The following is a 7,720-nucleotide window of genomic DNA, read 5'->3' as shown; positions in this document are numbered from 1 at the left end:
ATTTCCTCACTTCCTGTTTGGCTATGTGACCGGAAGTGAAGAGAAATCTCTGAAATTGGACCCTCCCTTGCTCTAACATGGGGAAAAAAAAATGTTTTGCCTATTGATAGGTAAGAGTAAATTTGTCTAACAAAATGTTTTTTTTTTAACCTTTAAATGATTCATATTTATTTTATCTTCATCACAGCATATTTCCCTATAGCCTGCTCAATAAATTTTTTTTTTTATTTATTTTTTTTTCCCCCCTCAGTAAAAAGGGTGAGACCAACATTTAGAGTTTGGAAACTTTTCCCCAGTGCAATTTCTGCTGAGAGCAAAGCTACAGTTTGCAATTGTTAGAAAAAAAATATTCTTTTCCAAATGCTACATAGATTATAAAATGCCTCCTTTCATTCTAGAGGGTCTCTTAAAGACAAAATTACTTTCACTTTGTAAAACTATGCCACACTGATTTTTCTCGTACTTTTTTAAAAAAATGTTTGTTTCCCAAGAAAGGGAAGGGGCGCGCTTCAAAAAAATTTTGGAAATGTTCTAGCTCTACCCTTCACTGCGTTAAGCTGCTTTTAACACAGGGCCATCTAGCTGCACAGTGGTCTGCGCCTGTTTGCTGGTGTTTTACCGTGGGGGAGGCACAGATGCAGGGTCATGTAGCTGCTTGTTGCAGCCTGTCAACATCCAAGGCAGGCTGTGGCTGAACGCTGTAATGAGTGCTACTTCTATTTAGGGCCCTACAGAAGCAGAGACCTAAAACGTGTGACTGGTCCAATCATTAGATGCTCCTATTGTAAGGCTGGCTTTTTTATTTAAAAGAAAAAGTGGAACTTTTTTACTTATTGTATTTTTGATCCTAATAAAATATAAGCTATATTGTAGTCCCATTACAGAACCCCAAGTTGTGACAATTCTTTGGGTCATGGGAGTCTGATGATTATCATTACAGAAGCCTGACCTTGTCTACACACGTGACCATAGCACCAGGAAGTAGTAGCTGTGTCATCACTGCCCTTAAACTGTCTGAGGATATGGAAACTACCCAGCTTGTGTGTGTCATTTTAGGAAATAGTATCACCAAAACATGAAAATCTTTGACTCCTCTGTGTACAGATTACATGGAGCACTTGGTCCCATCCCAAGCTGTGCAATAAAAAAAAATAAAAAATACTTCCTTATGTCTTTTTGCTGACTGTAGCTCCACCCCAGGCCGAAGCCCAAATTATGGGCATTCCTATAAGGTAGCACAGGGAGTAGTAGCAGTGTCATCACTACAGAGGCCTGACCTGTTGTAGAGAGGTCACCATAGCAACAGGAAGCATCAGTATCATTACTACAGTGGCCTGACCTGTTGTAGAGGGGTCACCATAGCAACAGGAAGCATCTGTATCATTAGAGGCCTGACTGTTCCTGGATAGGACACAATAACAAGGAGTAGAAGGGTCATCATTGCAGAAGCCTGACCTCTTCTAGGCATATCACCAGAGTGACAAGAAGTGGTAATGTCCAGTGGCATACCCACATCTAGCTGTAGCCAGGGCTCATTTATTTTGAATGAACCCACCCCCTTCACACAAAAAAAAAAAAATTGGATTGAATAAATCAGAAATATGGTGTAAATTAACCAGATATTTAAGTGGAGGTATTCTGAAAGATAATATAAAACACAATTGAAGCAGCGTTCTTCAATTTTAATATCTCTAGATAATATCGGTGTTAGGAATGGACTGGCCAGCAATGGTGGGACTCACCTGCCTTTTGATCTGCAGTACCAGGGCTGGCCAGCGGGTGCTCCCAGCAATCAGAGACTCAACCTTTCAGCCAGCTAACACCTGGAACTAATGTCAGGGCTCCCAGGTATGACCAGAGATGTGTGACTGAAGCAGGGAAACGCAGACCTCAGATATGTTATAAACAATATAATTTATTAACACTAACAGTACAAACATAAACGCAGTGCAATACTAAACATAATACAGTGCAAACAAACCAAACCACCCACAGATAACAGTATATACAAGCAAGCGTCGTCAGGCAGGCCGGGTCAGTATCAATTGGGCAGGTAGGTACAGGGGGAGCAAGCGGAGAATAGTCGGGGTCACAGGCCAGGTTCAGCAGGTAGCAAGCAGCATAGTACAGAGGGTCAGACAGAGGGATGGTCCGGGTCACAAGCCAGGGATCAGAACAGGTAGCAAGCAGCGTAGTACAGAGGGTCAGACAGAGGAATGGTCAGGGTCACAAGCCAGGATCAGAGCAGGAGAAGTCAGCAAAGGAACAGAAACAGGATGCAGGACAGATACAGGGCCCAGGACAAACACAACACCAAGGCAGAGTCTGCAAGTCTGGCCATCCCTTAAATACCCCAGTATCATCAGTTCCAGGTGTTAGCTGGCTGAAAGGTTGAGTCTCTGATTGCTGGGAGCACCCGCTGGCCAGCCCTGGTACTGCAGATCAAAAGGCAGGTGAGTCCCACCATTGCTGGCCAGTCCATTCCTAACAATCGGTGAGTGAACACTGTGACGGGAGTGACTTTTGGGGGTGGGGGGACCTCTGTATCATCTTCCCAAATCTCTCTTATGTCTAAGGCACCCTGTTAGGGGGTACAGGGGGAAATGTTCTAATATGGGTGTGGGGGTTGTCCATTGTTCACTGCCATGTGGTTGGTCCATTGTTCACTGCCATGTGGTACATCCCATTGTCCTGTGTCTTGGTTTGGTGGGGGGGTGTTTCCTTCAGCTTTCCCCCTGCTGGGATGGTCTGATGTGTTTCCTGTTCCTGGTTATATTTCCCTGGTGTGTGTGTGTGTGTGTGTGTATCTCTATCTTGTGTTTGTGTAAAAATAAAGGAGTTGACTTCCTGTCTTAAGAGTCTGGTGCTGTCTATTTCCTGCATGATCAGCGGTGGGGTCTGTGGATGGTGTTCGGACGGGGAAGCCTGAGTATAACAGAAATACCCTAGCGCGGTTCGGTTCCGTTACAAACCCAAACCATGAAAAAAAATAATATAGTACCAAAATCAGTAAAAAGTTCAATGAACCAATCCGTGAACAACATAAAACAAAATATATAAAACCATTGTCCAACAACAATATACATAATTAATCGTGAAAATATGTATCAAACATTGTAACAATTATAAAAAAAAAAAAAGTGTCCAAAAAATTAATTTGTGAACCAATAAATCTTTAACTTCTCTTATAATGTGAAAGAAACGTGAAAAATCCACCACCACATGAATGATCCAGATATTAAGTGGTACTATTCGGAAAGCCAATCAAAGCGATCTCACATTTTCACTCTACTTAAAGGGGCAGGAGGTGGTGGGAGGAAAGGGTTAAAGCTCAAATGGGCCCCTCTAATGCAATCAGGCTGCATCTACAGAAGTTGATTTGCAATGTGCTGCAGGAAGGGTTAAATAACCTCGTGCTGCCAGCCCATTGGATAGTTGGTCCGCGGCTCTCCTACACACGTGAGCAGCCCATCGATCCGACACGTCCGCTTGAAAACTGCTCTAATCAACAGCACTCAGGAAGTGGGGGATATGGGATTAGAGCGGTGATCAGTTGGCCCTCAGGAGAGTTGGGCAATTTCTTTTGTATGAGAGCCGTGGTCGACTCCTAGTGGCTATTTTTTTTTTTTTTTTGTAATGAAGGCATATTTGCTGTCTATACAGCCAGGTTGCATTACAGTAATACATGAAGGGTACATAGTTAGTCTGGCTGAAAAAAGACAAGTCCATCCAGTTCAACCACAAAAAAAAAAAAATTATAATCCTACACCCACAGTCGATCCAGAGGAAGGCAAAAAAAACAAAACAGCAAAGCACGATCCAATTTGCACCTGCTGGGAAAAAAAATTCCTTCCTGATCCCCCGAGAGGCAATCGGATATTCCCTGGATCAACCTTACCTATAAATGTTATATCCAGTTATATTCTGTGTATCCAAGAAAGAATCCAGGACTTTCCTACAGCAATCCACTGAGCTGGCCACAACCAACTCTGGAGGGAGTCTATTCCACATTCTCACAGCTCTTACTGTGAAGAAACCTTTCCGTGTTTGGAGATTAAGCCTGGGTTCACACTGATGTAAGGAATTCACAGCAGTTTCTAAGCAAATTCAGCACCGCATCACATTCACACCGTTACACCACCCCGAAATCAGTCTGCAAAAAGCGGTGCGATGTGCAGAATCGGATCGCATGGGTGTGAATACCCGTGTGGACCAAAAAACAAAAAAAAAAAAAAAAAAAAGGGTCCTGCACCTTTTTGATGCAGTGCGATTTGAGCCATACAAAATGGAAGGAAGGCGGTGCAGTTCCTGTACAAATCACATGTGAATATGCCGCACAAGTGTGAACCCGGCCTCAATCTCTTTTCCTGCAGACGTAAAGAGCTCCCCCTTGTCCTCGAGGTGAATAGCTCTACACCGGAGTTCATAAATGAGTTTAAAATGACAAAACTATGTAACAATTGTATGTGACTGGCCTTACGACGTCAAGAGGTCTAGGACAAAAAACAACCAGAAAAATGTAAAAAAAAAAAAAAATTAAATACATTTTTTTATTTTGTAAATTTAATTAAATTATTTACAAAATAAATAAAAAAAATATTTTTTTTATTTATTTTGTAAATAATTTAATTAAAATTTATTATTTTAATTAAATTAAATATTTATGAATTTTTTTAATTAATTAAAAAAAATAATTTTAAATTAATCGATTAATTAAAAAAAAAAAAAAAACCGTTCATAAACTTCAATAGTTGCAGTATCAGGTTATGATGATGAGAGGAGCAGAGTGGTAAAACAAAACAGACTTCCATGGGTCGGGTTTGCATAGTCAGATTTAATCAGGAGCGACTGAAGAGAGTGATTGTTACAGCAGCACAGACTACAAAACGCCGCTGGCGCTGGAGGGCTGTGTCCTTAGACCGGCAACGTCCGCTCTTAAAACGCAGAGACGCATCAATCACCGGCGTGTACACAGAATGGGCGGAGGATCGACCTCCATGATCAACGAATCCTGATTTGTACTTCCGATTATATAAAAACCCAATTCCCAAAGACACGAAGAGTCTGAAGTCACCGTCTGTAAACTTTGTCAGCTTCTCCCTCATTTCCTGGCCTGCTCATAGTTCGCGTTAAACCAGCTACACGTCTCCTGGACCGCTGCAGATATAAAAAAAAAAAAAAACACAACACACCATTTTATGAGCATAAAAAGTAAAAAAAAAAACACGTTTGTCTTGTTTTCAAACCAGAGGGGAAAAAGTCAGCATTTAGTTTTAGGTCAGCTTTCGCTTGGTATACAGAATCTGCACAGCAGCATTTCACAGATGTGTATGTACCGCTCAGTGGCTCCCCCCGAAGGATGAAGAATGACTCACCTTGGTTAAATGGGGTAAACTTGAAGTCGGGGAGGTATTTCCTCAGCTTGCAGTTACTTGCTGTTTTTTTAAACTGCCCGTCGGACTTTGTGCTGTCAAACTGAACGTGCAGTTAAGTCAAATCAATGGCAATAAAAACAGCATTTGGTTTCCACAGATAACAGGCCTCCTTCTGCATGCAGTCCTCCCAATGCCCATCCCTTCCTTCTCTTCACCTATCCCCCCTTCCTCATCCACTCCCCTATCCCCATCCCTTCCCAGGACCAAAACCCTCCCTGCTCTCCATCTCCCTCCCTGTCATCCCCATTTCAATCCCGTCCTCACCCAGGCTTTCTCTCCCCCCCCCCCCCATCCCCGTCCTCACCCAGGCTCTCCCCCCCATTCCGTCCTCACCCAGGCTTTCTCTCCCCCCCCCCCCCCATTCCGTCCTCACCCAGGCTTTCTCTCCCCCCCCCCCCCCCATTCCGTCCTCACCCAGGCTCTCTCTCCCCCCCCCCCCCCATTCCGTCCTCACCCAGGCTTTCTCTCCCCCCCCCCCCCCCATTCCGTCCTCACCCAGGCTTTCTCTCCCCCCCCCCCCCCCATTCCGTCCTCACCCAGGCTCTCCCCCCCCCCCCCATTCCGTCCTCACCCAGGCTCTCCCCCCCCCCCCCATTCCGTCCTCACCCAGGCTCTCCCCCCCCCCCCCATTCCGTCCTCACCCAGGCTTTCTCCCCCCCCCCCCCCATTCCGTCCTCACCCAGGCTCTCCCCCCCCCCCCCCATTCCGTCCTCACCCAGGCTCTCCCCCCCCCCCCCATTCCGTCCTCACCCAGGCTCTCCCCCCCCCCCCATTCCGTCCTCACCCAGGCTCTCCCCCCCCCCCCATTCCGTCCTCACCCAGGCTCTCCCCCCCCCCCCATTCCGTCCTCACCCAGGCTCTCCCCCCCCCCCCATTCCGTCCTCACCCAGGCTCTCCCCCCCCCCCCATTCCGTCCTCACCCAGGCTCTCCCCCCCCCCCCATTCCGTCCTCACCCAGGCTCTCCCCCCCCCCCCATTCCGTCCTCACCCAGGCTTTCTCCCCACCCCCCCCCATTCCGTCCTCACCCAGGCTCTCCCCCCATCCTGTCCTCACCCAGGCTCTCCCCCCCCCCCCCCCCATTCCGTCCTCACCCAGGCTCTCCCCCCCCCCCCCCCCATTCCGTCCTCACCCAGGCTCTCCCCCCCCCCCATTCCGTCCTCACCCAGGCTCTCCCCCCCCCCCCCATTCCGTCCTCACCCAGGCTCTCCCCCCCCCCCATTCCGTCCTCACCCAGGCTCTCCCCCCCCCCCCCATTCCGTCCTCACCCAGGCTCTCCCCCCCCCCCCATTCCGTCCTCACCCAGGCTCTCCCCCCCCCCCCCATTCCGTCCTCACCCAGGCTCTCCCCCCCCCCCATTCCGTCCTCACCCAGGCTCTCCCCCCCCCCCCCCATTCCGTCCTCACCCAGGCTCTCCCCCCCCCCCCCATTCCGTCCTCACCCAGGCTCTCCCCCCCCCCCCATTCCGTCCTCACCCAGGCTCTCCCCCCCCCCCCATTCCGTCCTCACCCAGGCTCTCCCCCCCCCCCCATTCCGTCCTCACCCAGGCTCTCCCCCCCCCCCCATTCCGTCCTCACCCAGGCTCTCCCCCCCCCCCATTCCGTCCTCACCCAGGCTCTCCCCCCCCCCCATTCCGTCCTCACCCAGGCTCTCCCCCCCCCCCCCATTCCGTCCTCACCCAGGCTTTCTCCCCCCCCCCCATTCCGTCCTCACCCAGGCTCTCCCCCCATCCTGTCCTCACCCAGGCTCTCCCCCCCCCCCCATTCCGTCCTCACCCAGGCTCTCTCCCCCCCCCCCATCCGTCCTCACCCAGGCTCTCCCCCCACCCTGTCCTCACCAGGCTCTCCCCCCCATCCTGTCCTCACCCAGGCTCTCCCCCCCCCCCCATCCCGTCCTCACGCAGGCTCTCCCCCCCCCCCCATCCCGTCCTCACCCAGGCTCTCCCCCCCCCATTCCATCCTCACGCAGGCTCCCCATCCGTCCTCACCCAGCTCTCCCCCCCCCCATTCCGTCCTCACCCAGGCTCTCCCCCCATCCTGTCCTCACCCAGGCTCTCCCCCCCCCCCCATTCCGTCCTCACCCAGGCTCTCTCCCCCCCCCCCCATTCCGTCCTCACCCAGGCTCTCCCCCCCCATCCTGTCCTCACCCAGGCTCTCCCCCCATCCTGTCCTCACCCAGGCTCTCCCCCCCCCCCCATCCCGTCCTCACGCAGGCTCTCCCCCCCCCCCCCATCCCGTCCTCACGCAGGCTCTCCCCCCCCCATCCCATCCTCACGCAGGCTCCCCCA

The 7,720-nt window shown here is 50.2% G+C and overlaps 1 long non-coding RNA gene across 1 annotated transcript; it reads right to left on the bottom strand.

Annotated features, from left to right (window-relative positions):
- Positions 1-4,814: 4,814 nt before the first annotated feature.
- LOC149428717 (uncharacterized) lies at positions 4,815-5,594 on the bottom strand. The gene is made up of 2 exons (XR_016310689.1): positions 5,376-5,594; positions 4,815-5,157 (listed from the first exon to the last, which is right to left on the bottom strand). It is a non-coding gene; the product is annotated as an uncharacterized LOC149428717 (long non-coding RNA).
- Positions 5,595-7,720: the final 2,126 nt, after the last annotated feature.

The sequence above is a fragment of the Staurois parvus genome, unplaced genomic scaffold (genome assembly GCF_062004578.1).
Source record: "Staurois parvus isolate SC_StPar_1 unplaced genomic scaffold, SC_StPar_1.0 ptg003007l, whole genome shotgun sequence".
NCBI classification, from domain to species: domain Eukaryota; kingdom Metazoa; phylum Chordata; class Amphibia; order Anura; family Ranidae; genus Staurois; species Staurois parvus.
The sequence above is the reverse complement of the archived record's forward strand: the minus strand, read 5'-3'. Positions and strand labels throughout refer to the sequence as shown.